General features: G+C 46.5%; 1 long non-coding RNA gene across 3 annotated transcripts in view; it reads right to left on the reverse strand.

Moving 5' to 3' along the window:
* LOC138249705 (uncharacterized) overlaps nt 1–20,168 on the reverse strand; it is a 65,837-nt gene that overhangs the window by 22,476 nt on the left and 23,193 nt on the right. For 2 of the 3 annotated variants that reach the window (XR_011194889.1, XR_011194858.1), the window contains exon 2: nt 6,827–6,940. This is a non-coding gene — a long non-coding RNA (uncharacterized lncRNA). Of the gene's footprint in view, nt 1–6,826; nt 6,941–11,690; nt 11,772–20,168 lie in introns of those variants that run through there. The other variant, XR_011194926.1, reaches the window with a different exon arrangement.

The raw sequence follows: 20,168 nt of genomic DNA on the forward strand, positions 1-20,168 counted from the left end.
GGACTGCCGTGCGACAGAGGGAGGACAGGCCCAGGGAACCCACTCTCCATGAGGCACTCTCCAGCATCCTGGGAGCATACCACCATTCCCAGGAGACGATGGGCCAGATACTGGCCAAGTTGCAGGAGACCCAGCAGCTGCAGGTGGGACAGTACCTGGGGATCAGGGAGGACCTAACAAAAATATACACCATCCTGGTAACCATTGCAGGGGTGCTGGCTGACATAGGCAAGACCATGAGGGAGGCAGTGGCACAACAACAGGCGCCTGACACTAGCCAAACCGAGGAACAGCCTTACACCTCCACTGGCGCTAGTGGACAGGAGGCCCGCCACTGGAACAACAGGCCACCAGTACCCCACCCCCTGTAGAAGGAGAACCACCCTACAAATGGTCCCTGCGATCCAGAGAGAGGCCAGAGAACATTGCCAAGACCCCGCCAGGAAATAAGACTCTCCTGATTGTCACTCTTGTGCCCACTCTGTTACCCTGTCCACCTTGAACTCCCCTTCCTATGCCCCATTGGACAATGCACCTGTGATACCAAGAGACTGGACTCTACTCTGGACTTTCCTCCACCATCACCCCAGTCCCTTGCACATCCCCCTCTACTTATGAGCACCTACATAAACACCCTTGGAACTAATACCAATCTGGAGTCTGTCTAATGATTCACAAATGTATTAGTACAACATTATCAAAGCATTGTAACTCAAATGTACAGTGAAATATACTTTAGAATGACCTTTGCTGGGCAGCAGTACACATAGCAGGAGTCAGATTGGGGCACAGACCTCTGAAAATAGAGATTCCAAAGGAAACAGTCAGTGGCGATAGACATAGGGAAAGAGGCTGCCTTGTACAATGTCCAACAGAAAACTGAAATGTGAAGTGGAGTTACGGTGTCTTACCTGTGTGTAACTGGAAGTACTGCTGTATTATATTGGTTCTGTAGTCCACATCTTCTTCCTCTGCCTCCTTTTCACTGTCCACAGGCTCCACCACTGCCACAAGACCATCCTCCTGCAGAAAAGGCACCTGGCGTCTCAAGGCCAGGTTGTGCAACATGCAACGATGATCTGGCACACCTTCTTGGGTGAGTAGTACAGAGATTCACCTGTCAGATGGAGACACCGGAACCTGGCCTTCAGGAGGCCGAAGGTCCGTTCAGTGATCCTCCTTGTAGGCCCATGTGCCTCATTGTAACGTTCCTCTGCCCTTGTCCTGGCCTTCCTCACCAGGAAGCCATGAGAGGATGGGGTAACCAGAGTCACCTGCAAATATCGAGGGATACCTGTTAGCCACACACTCACCCTTAAGGACAACCCCATACCCATACCCCAATTCATACTGGGTGGGGACCTTTGGCTCACCTATTAGCCACACCCGGTGCCTCTGGAGTTGACCCATCACATATGGGTTGCTGTTATTCCTCAAGATAAAGGCTTCATGCACAGAGCCAGGATATTTGGCATTCACATGGGAGATGTACTGGTCCGCCAAACACACCAACTGCACATTCATCGAGTGATAGCTTTTTCTATTCCTGTAAACTTGTTCATTTCTCCGGAGGGGGGGACAAATGCCACATGTGTACCATCAGTGGCACCAATGATGTTGGGGATATGTCCTAGGGCATAAAAGTTAGCCTTCACTGTGGCCAAATCCTCCACCTGGGGGAACATGATGTAGCTGCGCATGTGCTTCAGCATGGCAGACAACACTCTGGTCAACACGTTAGAGAACATTGGTTGAGACATCCCTGATGCCATGGCCACAGTTGTTTGGAAGGAACCACTCTTCAGGAAATGGAGCACTGACAGGACCTACAATAGAGGGGGGATTCCTGTGGGCTGGCGGATAGCTGACATCAGGTCTGGCTCCAATTGGGCACACAGTTCTTGGATTGTGGCACGATCAAGTCTGTAGGTAATGATAATGTGTCTGTCCTCCATAGTCGCAAGGTCCACCAGGGGTCTGTACAGCGCAGGATGCCGCCATCTCATATTCTGCCTTAGCGGTTGAAGCCTATGGAAGAGAACGGTGAGCAGAGGGTCATATTCCCACATCTATTGCACTAATATTGATTTGTTTACTTTACAGAAACAGTATGTGAACTCGAGAGTCAGTTGATGTGCCAATGTCTGCTGTGACGCAGTTAGGTGCCATGCCCTGTGCCCCCCTGAAATGGCGACTGCCTGACCTGTGAGGAGGGACAAGTGGAAATGAGGTAATTGTGCAGGCGCTGTGTGCCGTCACGGTAGGCGGTCGATGACCGCGGCGCAACTTCGCATTGGTTATCATTTGGCCCTATGGGTTCCAGGAGCCAAAGCCGATGTACGCCAGTGGTGACGGTACGCACCGCCGCGGACGTGACTGACATTTTCTATCTGTTCACTCACTTGCTACCTGACCTTCAACAGGAGAGGACCTACACTGCAAGTGCTGCTGTGACCCGTGTCTGGAAACGACCATGGCTCATGTGTCTGGGGAAAGGGCCCCTGCCTTCATTGCAGAGGAGTTGAAGAAACTGGTGGATGGGGTCCTACCCCAGTACACTTTACTCTACAGTCCTCCAGACAAACAGGTGAGTACACTGTGAGCATGATGCGTGGGCCATGAATGTATGGAGTGCTGTGTATGTAAGCCACATGTTGGGAGGTGCTGAGGCGTCCTGGCCAGAGTGCAGCATGTAAGGTGGTCAATGTATGTGTGTCAGGGGAGAGGAGGGATCTGGTGGGCAATGCATCTGACGGTCCGGACGGGTGAATAGTTCCCTTTTCTGCTGTCTTTTCCCTCCAGGTAAGCACCCACCAGAAAACGGGTATTTGGCATGCCATCGCCAAGGAGGTGCGGACCCTGGGGGTTTTGCCAGGCAGAACACCCACTGTTGCAAGAGATGGGAGGACCTGTGCCGCTGGGCAAAGAAGTTGGCGGAGGCCCAGCTGGGGCTGGCCTCCCAACGAGGAAGGGGTGCCCGTCGCACCATGACCCCCTTGATGTTCCGCATCCTGGCGGTGGCCTATCTGGAGTTGGATGGGTGCTTGAAGACATCACAGCAGCCATGCGGGGGTGAGTACAGATTCTGAAAGCTGACTTTGCGCTCCTTAGGAGGTACCTGGGTAGGGGATGTGGGCTGTGGGTGCCCGTAGGCCTGGGTGGACATGGCAGGGTAGGTCCCTTGTTGGGCAGGCTCTGGAGCACTCCTACCCCAATGGTGTAAGTGGGCATCTACTACTGGGCAGGGTCCTGTGGGTTTCTGGTGTGCAGATGCTGGCGTTAGGCATTGTACCCCGTGGGCTGGTGATTGTCTTAGTAAATTGTTGGGCATGGCCTAGTGCATAGGGCTGCTCCCTGTGTGTTGTGTATGCCAACGGTAGTGGTGTTGCTGGCATTGACCAAATGTTTCCCTGTCTGTTCCCCCCGCTTTTTGTTTTGTCACCTTGTCCTTATGTGCATTAGCATCATCTGGCGGAGGAGCAGAGGCACTGGCGACGGAGGGAGCTGCATTCCACATGGGCCCGGAGGCCGAATCCACCGAGGGTGAGGGCATCAGTGGGACAGAGGGCGAGGGGAACACCACGACGGGGACAGGAGGGGAGACCACAGACACTGACTCCTCCTCTTATGGAAGCTCCCCGGTGGTGGCGGACACCTCTGTGCCCACCCCAACAACAGGTACAGCCGCCACCCCCCCACCAGGACTGCCCTTCCAGCATCCCCTCAGCGTGTTTCCAGTGCCTGCTCACCCAGGAGGGTGGGCATCTCCTTTGCCCCAGGCACCTCAGGCCCTGCCCCAGTCATCCCTGTTGCCCTCAGTGAGGAGGCTATTGACCTCCTGAGATCCCTCACTGTTGGGCATACTGAATGCCATCCAGGGTGTCGAGAGGCATTTGCAACAAACAAATGCATACCTGGAGGGCATTCACTCTGGAGTGGCGGCCCAACACAGAGCATTTCAGGCTTTGGCCTCAGTACTGATGGCAGCCCTTGTCCCTGTGTCTAGCCTCCCCCCTCCAACTTCCTCTACTCAGACCCAATCCCATCAACCCCAGCCTATCCCAAGCACACCTTCAGACCAGCATTCACCCAAATCACCACACAAAAGTGCCTCAGGCAAAGATAAGCACCACAATCCATCTCACAGCCACTCACACAAGCACCATATCCATGCAAACACACCAGTATCTACTGCCTCCACTGTGTCCCCCTCCCCTCTTCATCCACCTCCCACCCGGTAGCGTCTACACTCACACCTGCATGCACTACATCTTCATCCACTACCTCCATCACCAGCACACCCATCACAACACACCCCTCACGAGCAGTCACCACCCCCACAACCATGCACACGTCCCCTGTGTCCTCTTCCAGTGTGTCTGTGAACCCTCCTCCCAAAGTGCAAAAACGCAAGCACCCACCCACCCAACAGCTATCCACCTCACAACATCATTGAGCCCATGCACCTTCACTCAAACTCAGCAGACAGACACCTCCTACAATCACTCCTTCTTCCTCCACTCGCAAACCCTCTCCATCTTCCCATCCCAGTGTGACTAAAAAACTTGTCCTGGCAAATATTGACCTGTTCCCTCCCCCTCCTCCCCCCGTCCTTCCCCTCGGGCCAGGATGTCCAGATCCCAGGCTAGCACCTCAGCAACCAAGTTGGCATCCGCTGTGGTACCTGCAACTCCCAGAGGATTAAAGGGGGCACCAGTCAGGCCAGCCAGTGTGCCACCGACCCCTACAAAGGACCAAACCATTCTGCCACCTGTCAAGGTGAAGAAGGGGACAGCATGCAGCCACGGCAAGGAGCACGACCCACCCAGCAAGGCCTCCTCCAAAACTCCAGCTGCCAGAGCCCAGGTCCCAGCAGCATCTGCCAAGGTGAAGAAGGGACAGAAAAGACAAGCCAAGGCACTTCAGGCCTCGGAGGCTCCAGGTGAGGGCCTGGTGGCCACCATCAGAACAGACAGCCCCACCACCTGCACCGCGGCCAGCACCGCCAGCATCCGCGCCACAAGCACCGCCACCTGCACTGCCACCTGCCCCGCTGCTGCCACCACTACTGTCAGCAGCAGCATTCCCACTGGGCAGCGGTCCAAGGCTGCAGGAGACAGCTGGTGCCTCCCTCCACCACAGGCAGCACCGCCAGCATCCCCGCCGCAAGCACCGCCACCTGCACCGCTGACAGTAGGACCACTACCAGCAGCAGCAGCCCCAGTGTGCGTCCGTCCAAGGCTGCAGGAGATGGCCTGGAGCCTCCCACCACCACTGGCAGCACCCCCACCAGCACCGGCACTACCACCAGTTTGCAGCCTTAGTCTCCGCAGGATGGAGTCTAGCCCTGCCTCCATGGAGTATCATGCTACCTCGTCCCTGCAAATCTCGTGCCTCAGACAACCAGGTGAGGGAATGTGAACTGCCACACCCCACGTGCTGCATCACTGGGCACAAAGCCCCCTCCAGAACCAGTGGAGATATGCATCCACTCACCCTATCCTTGGCAGGATGAAGCAGACTGGGCACAAATCCCCCTCCAGAACCAGTGAAGATATGCATCCACTCACCCTATCCTTGGCAGGATGAAGCAGACTGGGCACAAAGGCCCCCCAGAACCAGTGGAGAAATGCATCCACTCACCCTATCCTTGGCAGGATGAAGCACACTGGGCACAAAGTCCCCTCCAGAACCAGTGGAGAAGCCATCCACTTCAGAGACTGTGGCCTTGCACTCCCCAGGACCAAGCAGTGGGCAACCCACCCCCTTGAGAGAATTGAGAGACTGTGGCTTTGCACTCCCCAGGACATCATTGTGGGCATGTAGCCCCCTCGAGGAGCAGTGGCGTTATTCCATCATCCGGCTGAGGTGCCCCCTCTACCCCATCCCCCTGAGGTGCCTGTGTGTTTACGACCTGATGCCCCTGCAGTGTTTTCTGCGTATTGAGGCAGGAGTCAAGTGTGGGCTTGGCCCATGATTTTGGCCCAGTGGCCCACGGACATTTGCAAAGGACACTGTACGGCCTTCTGTACATATTGTAAATATTTGTAAATACTGTTTTTCTATTTGTTACGTATATCTGCATATTTCTAATATATCACTGATTTCACTCAATTCCTTTTGTCCTTGCGTTCTTCCAGGGGGTTACGGGTGTAAATGTAATGTTGTTTGTGTGTATGGTGTTGTGGGTGAGGGTGGGGGTGGAGGTGTTGCGTGTTGCGTGTGTGTGTCACTCTCTTTTTCCTTCCCCCCTCCCCTGTGTGCTAGGTGCAGAACTCACCGTGGTCGTCGCTGCCGCCTTTGATATTCTTCGTGTATGAGGAGGTAGACCATCATGGGAAGGACCTGTAACTCGGGCTCCCTGGCGTCCTGCTTCTTCGTTGAGTGTCGAGAGGTGAGTGGTTTCCCTTCCAAATACTGTTTCCGCCGTGCTTTTGATGGAGTTGGTACCACCCCAGAAAAGCTGGTGGATTGGCGGGTTGTAATGAGGTGGGCGGTACATTGACTTCCGCCGCAGTGTTTGTTGCTACCACTGTGGCGGTCGGAGTGTTAAAGTGGTTGTCATAGTTGGGGGTTTCCGCAGTGGTCATGATCCCATTTTTTTTACCTCCGGCCTGTTGGCGGTATTACCGCCGCTTTAAGACCAACCGCCAGGGTTGTAATGAGGGCCATAGAGTTAAAATAAAACAAATGTTTTATGTTCTACATATGCAGTTCATACTAAATGCAGCACAGGTTAATAACTGAAAAATTTTGCCCTCGCAAACATGAATATATACATAAATTAAATGGAATGGGGTACGTAAACAGAAAATATACAGATTACCTCAAGTTGATGCTCCAAGTCCATTGGTGATGGCAACAACCAAAAATCCTCACTGGGCAGTTTTTAGCTTCTGTTGTGTTACAGCAAAGTCTGTTGGATGGAGGTACACCAAACCTGGAATGAAAGTAGTTCTTCACTAAAAAAGTGTGCTTTATGAGGTTTGGGTAAGGTCTTTCAGTAGTGTTTGAGATGTTTCCAATTAAAAAGTGTGCACAAAATTGCTGTGTATTGCGTGGGTGACTTTGAGAGTACAAAACATCTTTTACTCATGTATGAATTTTTCTTGCAATGTGATGATAAGTATGGCCCTCATTACAAGTTAGGTTTAATAGGTGGGGTATTTACAAGATAAATACAATTTCCCTGGAATTTAGGTATTTACCACGAATACCTCCTATTCCAACTTTTTAACTTGCAAATAAGGCAAAAGATGCAGAACTTGTACTGAGCCTCATTTACAAGAATCCGATTTATTGTGCTTCCCCAAGATCCTCTAATGACACCATGGGTGCGCTGTATTTACAATACAGAGCTCCATGGTGCATGTTTTCACGGATGCGTTAACAATTCTGAAGCATCTATTGGCGCTAAACTGATGCATTGCTGGACTAGCATCTTAAAAATGATGCTACTCCAGCAGTGCGAAGAAGCTCCCATTGGAAAAAGCCCTGCATCAATTTTAAGCCTGCTTTGAGCAGGCGATAAAATTCTGATGCAGTCAAGTCGCAGAATGACACATTGAAATGTTGTAATTTTCACTGCTTCATTTCTGTGATGCTTTTTTCCTGGGAACGTCTACCCTGCATTCATTATACCTAGTGCAGATATAATCTGATGCAGGGCTTTACAAACTAACAGATTGGGCCCAATGCATCAGTTTGTAAATCTGGAGGAGTGCAGTACACTTCTAGTGCCACCGCTGCGTCAAAAAAACAAAACAAGCATTTGCAATGTAATAGGTCTCGCATTTGCTTCAGTTAGAGCTATTGGCATTGTAAATGCATACCTTGATTTTTCTTGCCACATAAATTGGTCAACCCTACTGCATAATTTAGTCCTCTCTGCAACATAGTTCCAGTGGTCACTATGGGGCAAGTTTCCAAGTGCAGCAAATATTATAGTATCTTGCCTGTAGTGCTCAGAAAAGTCCCTAGAGGACACCACAATAAAAATAGCATTTGGAAGAAATAGCTGCCATGGTAGTCTGTAGAAAAAAAAACATCCCGTGGACTGCACACACGACATAAATGAGCAAAAACTAAATAAAACATGAGTGGAAACTGAGAAAAGACGATTTAACACAATAAAATAAAGTTAGCTTTGAAAAATAAAACTTTGCAATTTTGTTTGTCCTGCTGGGCACGTTATTGCCAGTAACAAGGCTTCTCTTTGCAGGGGAACTGGAAGTTAGAACAAAATAGTACCTTGATCATGTCGGGAGCAGCGGATGGGCACTAATCAAGTTGAAATGAATTAGTGCTTGATCTCTGCTTCACACAGAGGAACAGAAATGATGCCAGATATGCCTTGAAGCATTTCAAGGCTGTAAAGAAGAGTGCCATGCAAACCAAAGAATGGTGACTGACAGGCGGGCTCCAAGCCCTGTACTGAACACAAGAGCGCCTCGCATACGACATGCATGCGGAAGCGCATGCACTCACAGGCTCGACCCTAAAACCCAACTATACATATATAACCATACAAGATTAAGCACGATCAAATCATTTTCAAGAAAGAATGTTAGGTGGTTAGTATAAATAGCCTGACCTGTAGCTTCTATGCCGGTATATGGAATTATGTGGATACAGGTGCATGCAGCACAAGTTAGACGGTGCTGTTCTCGCAAACCTAACTTGCCACACAAACTTAACGTGCCACACAAATGGAAATTATTTACTGACTACTCAAAAGTGACAAAGATATTTAGGATTATGACCTCATCACTATCTTCTGAATAAAATATGGATAGCCTGTTAAAGTGCATAATTGCTAATAATAATCAATTGGCCAAATATTTCTTAGGAAAAATTGCACAGATTGCTTGAAACGAGCATTATCTTTTATCCGATTGCTTAAAACAATCACTGTTATAGGACAATTATGATTAATTGAAACCATCCATTTATACTACAATTCAAGCACATGCCATTCTTTTGGAACTAAATAAAAAGATAACAACAGTATACGAACAATCTTACACTAGTAGGGCTGCATTTGAAACAAAACCAATTTGGCAAAAGCTGCTTGCCCTTTCTAATATCTGATTTTTATGGTCTACTGAGTATTTACTTTAGTTTTTGAAACAGCAGTGATTACACAAGGAATGGGTGCTTTATGAGCTTGTGCATCACACAGGTTACAACACAAGTATTATTTGTATCCCAACTTCAAAGGGAAGAGTTAAATGTAATCAACCAGTAGAAAATTCCAACCTGTACTTGCATTTGTGTAGAATTGACAAGTAGCAAAACGTAACAGTCTCGGGTACCCTACTCATTATATATATATATATATATATATATATATATATATATATATATATATAAATATATATATATATATATATATATATACATGCATATAAGTTGGGGCGAGATGTTAAGTAATGCTATCATGGCCATGCAGGACTGTTAGCACAGAGTCTGGAGCGGGGAGGGTGGTTGGTTTCCAACCGAAGTGTGAGGTCTACTCTGCAATCATGAGGGGAGTAGCATAGAGCAGTGGTTCCCAACCTTTTGACTCCTGAGGACCCCCAAGAATCATTACTGGAAGCCGGGGACGCGCAGCAATTTGCACGATTTAATTTTCAAACATTAAAACAGTAATTCTCAAAAAATATAACAAGTACACAGCAAACAAATACTCAAATTACTAAAGATAAAATTATGTTATATTGAAAAAATATGCAAAAATTGAAACATTTTATTGGGAAGGTTGGCGCTGCATCTCGGCAACTACCTTTTCAATGTGTTGTTTTATTTAGGAAAGGTGAATCCTCGGGTCAGATTCTACATTTCCGGAGCGATTTCTGTTTTTATTTTTTAGCTATGCAAGATCTGAAAAAGCTTTTTCACATAAATATGTGAAGGGGAAAGGAAGTAAACCATAAGGGCCTCTCATCTCTCCCTAGCCTCTCTGTCACATGTACTTCATTTATTTTATAGGACCTCTCATACCACTGCGGGTTGTCAGGGCACTTTACAGGGGACTTCAAGGTGTAGGATTCACATGTCATCCACACTGGTAATCATTTTCTAAGACTGCTTGGTCCGGGGAAGCACAAACTTAGGATTCAGAACACAGCACATTGATTAGCGATGACATTAGCACAGTGCTTAATTTGTAAATAAAAATGTGCCGGTGCCCAAAGCCATCCTCATAAACACGTGGCTGCTGCAATTAAATGTGGGTACACGGAATACTGAGGCAGCATAATCCTGAAGCCATCTGGGGACTCTTCAATCCATATAAAGCCACTCCCTGCCACTTCAGCTCACTCTAGCAGCTTTCTGCTTTCTCCCTTTGTGACGCTTTTTCATTTTTCCCTTCCTTTGTCTTTCCCATATGCGTCCTTTGCTCGCAGCAAATGCTAGAGGCAGAAGAATAAGCCCCGGCCCTCAAAAATAGGTGCTGGTGCTCAGCACCAGAAAAAACAAGCACAAATTCAGCACTGCTTTAGCAATAAGAATGTATTTCTACACAAGCAAACATTTTTTAGCAGCATATGGAAAATGAAAGACTAGGAAAAAAACAAATTTATAAATTGTGCCATGCGGTTTGCACGCAGCTCTTTAATGGCAGTTAACAGCTCACTGTGCTAGATTACGATAATGAACTGAATAGTAACAAAAGAATCTCAGTGACCAGAGCAGTAACCCACTGTGCCATGCACATAAAATACTGTTCTTTGCATGATACACATTCTTTGCAGCAGGCACGTTAACCATCTTTGCTACCTTTGAGTCAAAACTGCCACTGCACAAAACTCCCATCTCTCTCCAGCAGATACATTAATCGGGAAACATCCTGAACAACTAGGTCTAAACCACTACTTGTCTGAACCACTACTGCTAAACAAATAAAAGGTCTCTGCAACTAAGTACTAAACAACTACTGTCTAAACAACTATTGTGCCTGAATAATAATTGCCTGAACAACTAATTTTAAGGGAAGGTTTTCCTTTTGGTTTTTATGGTTTATTAGTTGTTTAGAATATATATATATATATATATATATATATATATATATATATATATATATATATATATATATATATATATTTATATATTAGTTGTTCAGGCAATTGTTATTCAGGCACAATTGTTGTTTAGACAATAGTTGTTCAGTACTTAGTTGTAAAGACAGTTAGCTTGACGCTTTTATTTTTGCAGTACAAGGAGCTTTGCACTGCGTTTAAAACTGCTCAACAAAGGAAGTAATAAATATGAAAACACACACGCACGTGTCAGAGGCCCCAGCTGGAGAAGTGCCTTCCTCCCAGCCCAGGCCTGCAGACCCCCTGGGAATGTGTTACGGACCCCTGGGGGTCCTCGGATCACAGGTTGGGAACCACTGGCATAGAGGATCCAATAATCAGGGGGCCATGATAGTGAGGTAGCTGCCTAAGGTGAGTGGAGTTAGACGAGTGCCATGTATTCGTAAAGATGTACTTAAAAAAAAAATTAGAGGGTTCCTGCCGTACTTTGAAAGCGTTTTTGCAGGCTGCATTCTGGGACCTGTAGTTAAGCTTCTAACAGATACAATGACCTCCAATGCAATGGACTGTTTAAAAATCTAGCGCAAGGAAAAGGTGCTACCGTGATAGCTTGCCGTTTGTAAAACTACTTGCACACAAAACGCTTACTTTCTTCAGACCAACGCTACACTCTGCTTGCGTTTCCAGTTCCTCTTAGTCGCAGCTCCAAGAGAGAAAAGTCGCACAAACTATCATACAGGAAACGTAAAAGTTTTACTGAAAGAATTCCTTCCAGACAGCAGTGGCAAATATTTCACAACAGGATCATGCTTCAGATACTTTACAGAGGTAATTTTGAATAACTACAGAGTTCGACACAATGAGCTTAAAAACACCTGATGGGAGACGTGGGTGGTCTTCGCCTCCCTTCACGCTGCAGGGATATGCATAAACAAGCTTTTAAGTCGCTTTTGTCAACAGGGCTCTTTAGCCTGCCAGTAATGACAGTAAATTAGAACAGGAAATATGGTAGATGGAAAGCGTTTCTCAAATGAAAATTAGCATATGCTGTTCTGCAAACAATCTTGGGGGTACACACATCAGGAACTCCAACAAGTGAAGGGAAAACGCAGAAAACAAACTGCATGCGCGAGTGTGCTTACTGACAAACAAGAGAGGCAGGAAGCAATTAAAAAATAGTATTTCCAAACAACAGAAAAGCAATCTGGGCGTAATTAAACTGTACTTGTCTGGTGCTCCTTAGCCAAGAACAGGAAATGACGTATCGGCTGCCAAACCACTTAGAAGGCAGCACAACAAGAGCAACACTGCCTTCAACCTATTGGAAGTGGCAGGCAGCGGCAGGCGGGACAAAAATGCATGTATCTCTAACAACAGGACTTCCACACAGTGCATGTGTGCAGTTGAGGCTCAACCTAATGATGCAGGGGTGGGGCAATAGGCTTGTAAATGAGACTCCAAATTCTATATGTTTTCCCATTTTTATGGACCTTTTGCCCCAATACATTTCAGCAGGTTCTCACGTGTACTGCGAAAATGTGTTAATTTTCACATAGCTTGTAATTCTGTTGCCTGTGAAGACACGTATTTGCACGGGGATTGGCTATTAGTCCTGTGCTTGTAGTCTGGGCCTATGATTCTTTTCCACCAGCTGGGAATAGGTGAATTCAGCTATACTGGAAAGTTAAAATTGTAGTCCTAAGGATGCATGGGGAAACTGAATGAAAAAAAAAACAAAAAAAAAACATTTGATTCCTGTTACCACCATGATATTTTTAAAAACTTCAAGCAATAGACTGACATTTTGTATTCGGATGCGCAAAGCAATTTTGTAGGCTTTTCTGAGCTCAGAAATTTGCAAACTATATAAAACCACAGGAAAAAGTTAATGCACTTAAACTGCGTTAAAGTAAGATTGCAAGAGAAACAGAGTACGGGTGCATGAAGAAAGATCTAGAGCAAACATATGAACTAGTATCATAAACAGCAAGATTTTAAATGAAAAATTGAGGAAATTCACAAATTTTAAACAAGTTATTGTGGTTGTGCTTATGCCTAAGGCCTAATCGGATTCTTGGTGGGAAGGCTGCAGGTCAGCCCCTGACCTACAATCAACCTTAATGGTCATGGACTAGACCACGTGCAGAGCGGCTTGAGTGCTTGGCAGGTGAATGCAGTCACTCATCAAAAAAACATGCAAAATCACTGAAAAAGTCTAAAGTGAGAGGGTCATGGATAAAAGAAAAAAAGAAAAAAATTGACAAATCACCAATTATGATTTACTACGAAAATGATAACTATCAAACATGCTAGCCAAAATCTTAATTAACCCACCAAATGAACTCAGGCATGATGTGACTGAAGACAAAACAAACAACATTGATGACAACACTGGTGACATTACATACTGCCTTACAATGGATATTATTGATGACATCACTACTGGAAACTACAATGTTTCTTTTTCTTTGACGATGTGTTGTTATTTAACTATGTTTATTTGATACCCCCTTGACAGATCTGCATGTAACTTGCCATGTCAAACCCAAATTAGGTGAAGATTTTTTATAATAATATATAGTACTGAAAAAACCAAAGGTGAACTATAACTGGTGAATTCCATTCTTTTTTTTGTTTAAAATGCTACGTTAAACTGACATTTCCTCCTAACCATAATATCATGTTAATGTAAAGTATGATCTTATTACCATACTCAACCCCTTCACATGTAGCCAACTCTCCCAGAGGCAACTAACCTCTGCTGAAGCCAGGCTCTGCGTCCAACACACTCTCCCACTGGGTGACCAACTCCCCATGGACACCCACCCCACTTTTTTTGTAATTAATTTTCTCAGTAACTCAAGTAAGCATAGTAAGAGATGTGCACCCTTGCAGTGATTGCCCAACTGTACTGTTGTCTGGATCACTAATGCTGATATTTGTCATAGGGGAACACGGATCATGTGTGTGCACCATGACATATGCCTGTCTCAAAGATTGCAGACTTGTTGGTCTGGAAGGGGTGCCCAAAGTGCTGCCCTCATAGCGGTGGAAGGCTACCACCTTCACCAGGAGTGAAGCAGCACAATACCATGTAGTGTTCAGTAGTAGCGAACAGGTCCTTTTTATCCTGTGTCACTGGAGTGAGGTCTATAGGCTCACCCACCTTTTTGAAAGTTCTGCTGCTGTGTACTTGACTCACCCCTATCTTACATCAGGTATATGTGGAAGGGTGTGCGTGATGTAAACGTGCTGAGTGTAGCTGTGCTCATAAGAAGTACAATACACAAGGGGTGAAGTGTGGTACAGTGCGCATCTGGTAAATGTGTGTATGCTGGCAGTGTGTGTTTTTAACATAATACACTGGTACAATACAGAAAGGCTGCAGTACTGAACAGTGCACACAGACTGAATGTGTTTGCTGCATGTAGTTATCCTTGAGATGGCATAATACATGAGAATAACAGTGGTGTGCTGTACGTGTGCTGTGGATGTACACTAAGTGCAAGTGTGCCTTCATTGGTACATTACATGAAGACCCTGGGTTCCATTTTGGGAAGCTCAGGCCTGCCTGGTGACAATATGAAGAGTAGAGGAATCCCCCCAGGCAGATTTGTGTATTGCGACACTCCTGTAAGCTGGGAGGAATATGCACTGGAGGTTGGGAGAAACAGGATCTCTCTCTGTGCGGGAGAGACAGACTCTCCCTCTGTGCATTTCAAAGGGCTTTTTGATTCAATAATAAATCACATGTTAGGGGCCTGGGCATATCTCAGGAAGCAAGAGATATGTCTGAAAAAGAGTAGGGCTGGGATTAACCTTTTGATGCACATATCACTATGACTGACATCCAGGTGTGATCTTAGGTCACTCCCATGAATTGTGTTGTGGGTTAATCAACTTCAGAGTTGTGCCTGTTCTGACAGACATCCTTCAGGAGGAAAAAAAAGGTGAAAGATGTTTACTTCTTAGAAACAGAACCCCCAACATAAAACCTCAAAGACACAGACACTAAATTACATTTTGTGTCTGGATAGGGACTGTAAGTAGGGGAGTTTGAGACCCCAAGCTTTATCATCTGCCGAGCAGCCAGATGGGCTGTGTGAGGAAGGAAAGCTCTGCAAGACTTCTGCCTGTAGGCAGGAGTGGGGGTCAGGCCTGCTAGTCTCCCTCCTGATTGAGGGGCCATCATCCAGGGAAAGCAAGACCATCTGCCCTGGAGCACCAGTGCCTGTCAGCACACCAAGGCCAGTATACCCTGTGAAGTAGAGGAGAGTGCTGGAAGGAATGAGGTTCAAGGGTGAGTCTTATAATGAGGCCTCTCTATGTGAGGTGTAAGGAATACACTCTTGCACCAATCGGGCGGTAACCTGTGTGCTGAATTGTTTCAGCAACCCCCATGTGCTAGGAGGTGCCGCTATGGAGTAAACCAAGGAGCGAGTATTGTGTAGATGGCATCAAACCTGCACAGCCTCATGGGGGGTGGCCCCAGGTGCCAGAGAAGGGCCACTGTGAACATCAATGCCAGGTCAGAGTGACCGGATTTGTAAAATCCATGGCAGTAACCTCATATGCCAGGAGGGACTGCTGGAGATGCTGTGACCAAGGGTTCGGGCCTTCACCTGTGACCAAGAAGTAGCTGCTGGGACCAAGGCGGGTCCAGCCCGCATACAGCAAACTGCACTGAAGGAATCCGAGGATCACAGGACATAGCTGGAGCGCTGTTGGAGCAAGGAGATAAACCCCCCTACACGCAAAGGGAAGTGTGACTAACCGTATGATCACCAGAGCGGGAACAACCCGGTAGAGTGGCTTGTAGGAAAGAGCCTGCATCTGGCAGGTGCTGCCAGATGTGCACACGCCCAACCTGACTTTGCTGAGCTGGAGCAAAGCTTTGCTGTGCTGCTGAAGAGTTCCATACCGCCAAAGTGGGTAGGCCATAAACCAGTCCTTTGGGGTCCCAGGAGACATACTGCCAACGGTGCTGCAGCCCCATATACTTTTGTGACTGACCTTCCAAAAGGAGTCAGAGGGAAGAACTTTTGAGTATGGCCTAATAGTTTACATTCCTTGGATGTGGGCATCAATGAATGGAGAATAACATCAACCCGTTGAACTAACATTAGTTGACAGGGAGCAGCCTGACAGCTACCAAGGCCCCGATTTCAAGGGGGATTGTGTTATTGCTTTTAAAAGTTGTTTAACTTTGCATGTGTAGAATTAGAATTAAAATACTTGTTTATATATATAAAAAAAGTATTTCAGTGGACACTGATTTATTGTTTGTGCTGCTTGCATGCTAAGTAATGAGTTGTGTTCACTGATTTGTATCTGCGTTCCCTTCTGAAGGAGCCTTGACTGCTCGTCTGACGCTATCTAACTTAGAGTCAGGTGCAGAAGGGATGCTTGACCCAGCTGAGCATGATCCATGGTAGGGTAGACTCCGGGACATTGGGAGTAAAAGGCCTCAGCCACCATGGTTGGGCCCAGTGACTCCTGCTTGCCCCTGGCCCTCTGAAAGGGGTTCCGACAACCCCCTCAATTTTTTCTTTTACTTTGAAACCCTTCCACAAGGGCCAGGAGGTCAGGGTTACCCTACTGAGTCCCCATGTCCTGTAATGGCAGCTACATTTCTTCTGATGTTGCGTCCTGCCGATCAGAGAGCTCACTACAATGGGACCGATCTTGGCCCTGTCGAGCGAAAGGATTGTCAGGAGAAAGAGCTTGGTTGGCCAATCACAACAGTTTCCTGAGGGACTCCCAAGGAACCAACTGTCTTATCTCTACTTTTTGAACCTTAATATGTCCAAAACTACTGAACAGATTTACACCAAATCATAAAAAGCACACCTTCTGGGTAAAGATCTAGCATTGGTGTAATTCTGATCAACAGTTTTTTCTGTATCATTGTCTAATTTTCTTATTGAGTCGGGGACTCCAGGATCATGTGTTTTTCATGGATCCCAAATTGTTTTCTTACACACAATTACCTACAAACCTTATATTTTACCTAAAATCATGCATTTTCCTCATATTTCTTTGAAGGAAGCTTCCACTATCCGTGCGGAATCAGAGATTTTCTACCACCCACCATTCCTCCACTTATGTGTGTGGCTGACCCTAACACCAGCAGCACAAAGGGCCTCAATACGCAACATAGAGAAATTGACAATAAATGCAACAGTGGTATTTGGCCTGGATTGGATGGTCACCCAGGGATACCTACCAAACCTGAATATTTTTGAAAGCTATATACTCGGGACAGTTCAAGGTAGTATGCTTCGTGTGGAGCCTGCAACGGGTTCATGCCCAACAGGTCCTGTAAACCTCAAACTTTGCCTAAAATCTCACATTTTCCTTGCATTTCTGTGACATAAACTTCCAGAATCTGCAGGGCTCTTCACAGTTTCTACCTACCAGCATTCCCCCACTTGTCCTGATGAAAAAGGTATCCCACTTTTGTGTCTGAGTATAGTATCCAAGGCAAGAATGGATCAAACCAGCGTATGGGAGTCTGTGGTCTCCACATTGCGTTGCAGGCCCTTGGCTGTCACATGGGCTAAGCCCTCCCAGACTAGTGATATACCATTTTATATTGAGGGACTAGGGGGAATGCTAGGTGGCAGGAACTTTGTGGCTCCCCAAAGATTCCAGAACTCTCCGTCACAGAAAGGTGAGGGAAACCTGTGTTTGTAGTTACAGTTTGATATTTGCCGGGGCTTCTGGGAAAAACATGGTGAGAGAAACACAAGTCATGCCTGGTCTCTCCCTGATGTGTCGGTTTGAGAAACGTGAAGGTAGGTTTTTCTAGTTGTCAGCTTAGCCAGGGCCCTAAATCTACAGCTACCTAAATTGCAAAAAAGGTTTGGTTTTGAGTGGAAAAACTTGATGTGTTCATGTTACCTTTTGGGTCCTTTCCTATTGCGGGGACTAGGCCCACCCACACGAATGAGGTACCATCTTTACTGGGAGACTTGTAGGAATGCTAACTAGTAGAAAATGTTTGGCTCTTCGCAAATTCCAGAGCTTTCCATCACAGAAATGTGAGTGAAATGCGTGTTTTAACCTAAGTTTGAGGTTTGGAAGGGCTTGAAATGTTCAGGGGTGGTAGGTGTCCTTGGGTGCTGGCAGGGCTATGGCCCAATTTCTGCAGCCACAAGCATAGCAGAAAAAGACTGTTTTTTTAATGGAAAGTTTGAGCTGTTTGTTGAGGTTTGGGCCTTGTCCTGTCGCTGGTGCAAAGTCCACTCACACTACTGAGGTTCCATTTGTATGTGGAAATGTGGGGGAATGATGGGTGGTAAGAAAGTTGTGAATCCCACACACTCCAGAACCTTCCCTCACAGAAATGTGAGGAAAATGTGTGTGTTGAATCACAGGTTAAGGTCTGCATGTGATTCTGGGTAAAAACACCTTGGTAAAACTATAGAAGTCACATCACCCTAGAATTTAGTAGTCCATTGTTGTATTCCTTAACTTCTTAGAACTAAACCGAGGGTGCCACCTAAAATAACCCTGATAAGATCTCTGGCAACTAGCCTCTCCCCACAAAATAGCCCACCAGTGTTTTCCCAGCTCCACTAGGCTACATGTTGTCTCAGGGACCTGGGGCCACTCAAAATCTACTGTGGGGGTTAAATCCTTGGCACAGATCAGTACACCTAAAGGGGATACTGTAGTTGCAAGCCCAACACCAAAACAGCAGCTCTCCCCTGTGTCTTTGACAATGTCATCAGACTGGCCTCAACCTGGTTTTGTGACCTGTTTCCCATTCCCTGGATATGGACAGCTAGAGCCCCAGTATCCCTGTTAGCAACAAAGACATAAGACCAGGTCCATATTGGCCAATGTACTCCAAATTACTTGAAATATAGCATACATTGCCTTACTGTGCAATTGTTATTATTTTGTCTCAGTGGTTTCTGCTTCCAAGAAGATTATTTGACTTTCTAGTTTCTTGTGCTTTATTTTAACAGAACTGTTTTCCTGAATAAAAGACTCATTGTTTTTAAAAGCTGTAGGAGGTAATTTATAGGCCTGGTTTGACAGATCAATTCTCTGCAAGACATATTGGGCCTCACTACGAGTCTGGCGGTCCAAGGACCGCCAGACTCGGTGTGGCGGTCAGACCGCCACACTCCAGATGGTCAGACAGCCACATTATGATCCTGGAGGTCGGACTACCAGGGGACTGCCTTCACCGCCAGGAACAAGGTTCCAGATGGGCTAACGGCGGTTGGACACGTGGTCAGCCACGGCGGTGCTGAACTCAGCTCCACCGTGCTGATCACAACGCCTGTTTCTGCCAACCTTTCCATGGCAAGGACCCCGTCATGGAAAGGCTGGAGGAAACACAGTACTGTAGCACTGGACGGCAGGAACGTCATAATGCAATGTTCCTGCCGTTCAGCCTGGTGGGAACATCGTAGCCAGGTTGATGGTCGCCTCATCCCCGCAAGTTTGGCTGTCGGCCTGTCAGACAGCCAAACTCGTATGGAGCCCCATTGTAACCCATTCTTCAAAGTGTAGAAAGAATGGGCTTTGGATCCACCTAGAAAAATATTTCTCATTCAACTCCTGCTACTGGTTATTTTGTCTGTCTTTCCGCCTTCCAGGAGGTGCTTCTAATCGAATGCATGAGTGACTATTTTACGTATAATAAGTAAACTCAATCATCATACTTTTTCTTACAGTCAATTCTGCTATATGCATTCTATACTGAAAATAATCCTTTTTTGCTACACTTTTCCCAGGATATGAAGTGATAGAAAAGCATTTGTGCATGCAGAGCTCATAAACAGCATTTTTTAATGTCTGCGTTTACATATGCTAGTGCATTAATGACAGATATCTTGGCTTTTTCAATGTACTGGAAGGCCCATCAGGTCAGCATAAGCCTTTGCCTATGATTCGCTCTCAGAAGACCATCCAACGTAGTTAGAGAGGCTCGCCTGGCTAGCAGTTATCTATATTCCACTGTTGCAGTGGATGCACTGATGGCAGAGGACAATACCAAATGGGTACCATGCTTGCTTGTCTGTGTTCTGCATGCTACTAAAGAAAAGCTTTTTTCAGTCAAATAACATATAACAAGGGCTCTGACATGCAGGAAGATTACTCCTTGTG

Source organism: Pleurodeles waltl, chromosome 1_1, assembly GCF_031143425.1.
Source record: "Pleurodeles waltl isolate 20211129_DDA chromosome 1_1, aPleWal1.hap1.20221129, whole genome shotgun sequence".
Lineage (NCBI taxonomy): Eukaryota > Metazoa > Chordata > Amphibia > Caudata > Salamandridae > Pleurodeles > Pleurodeles waltl.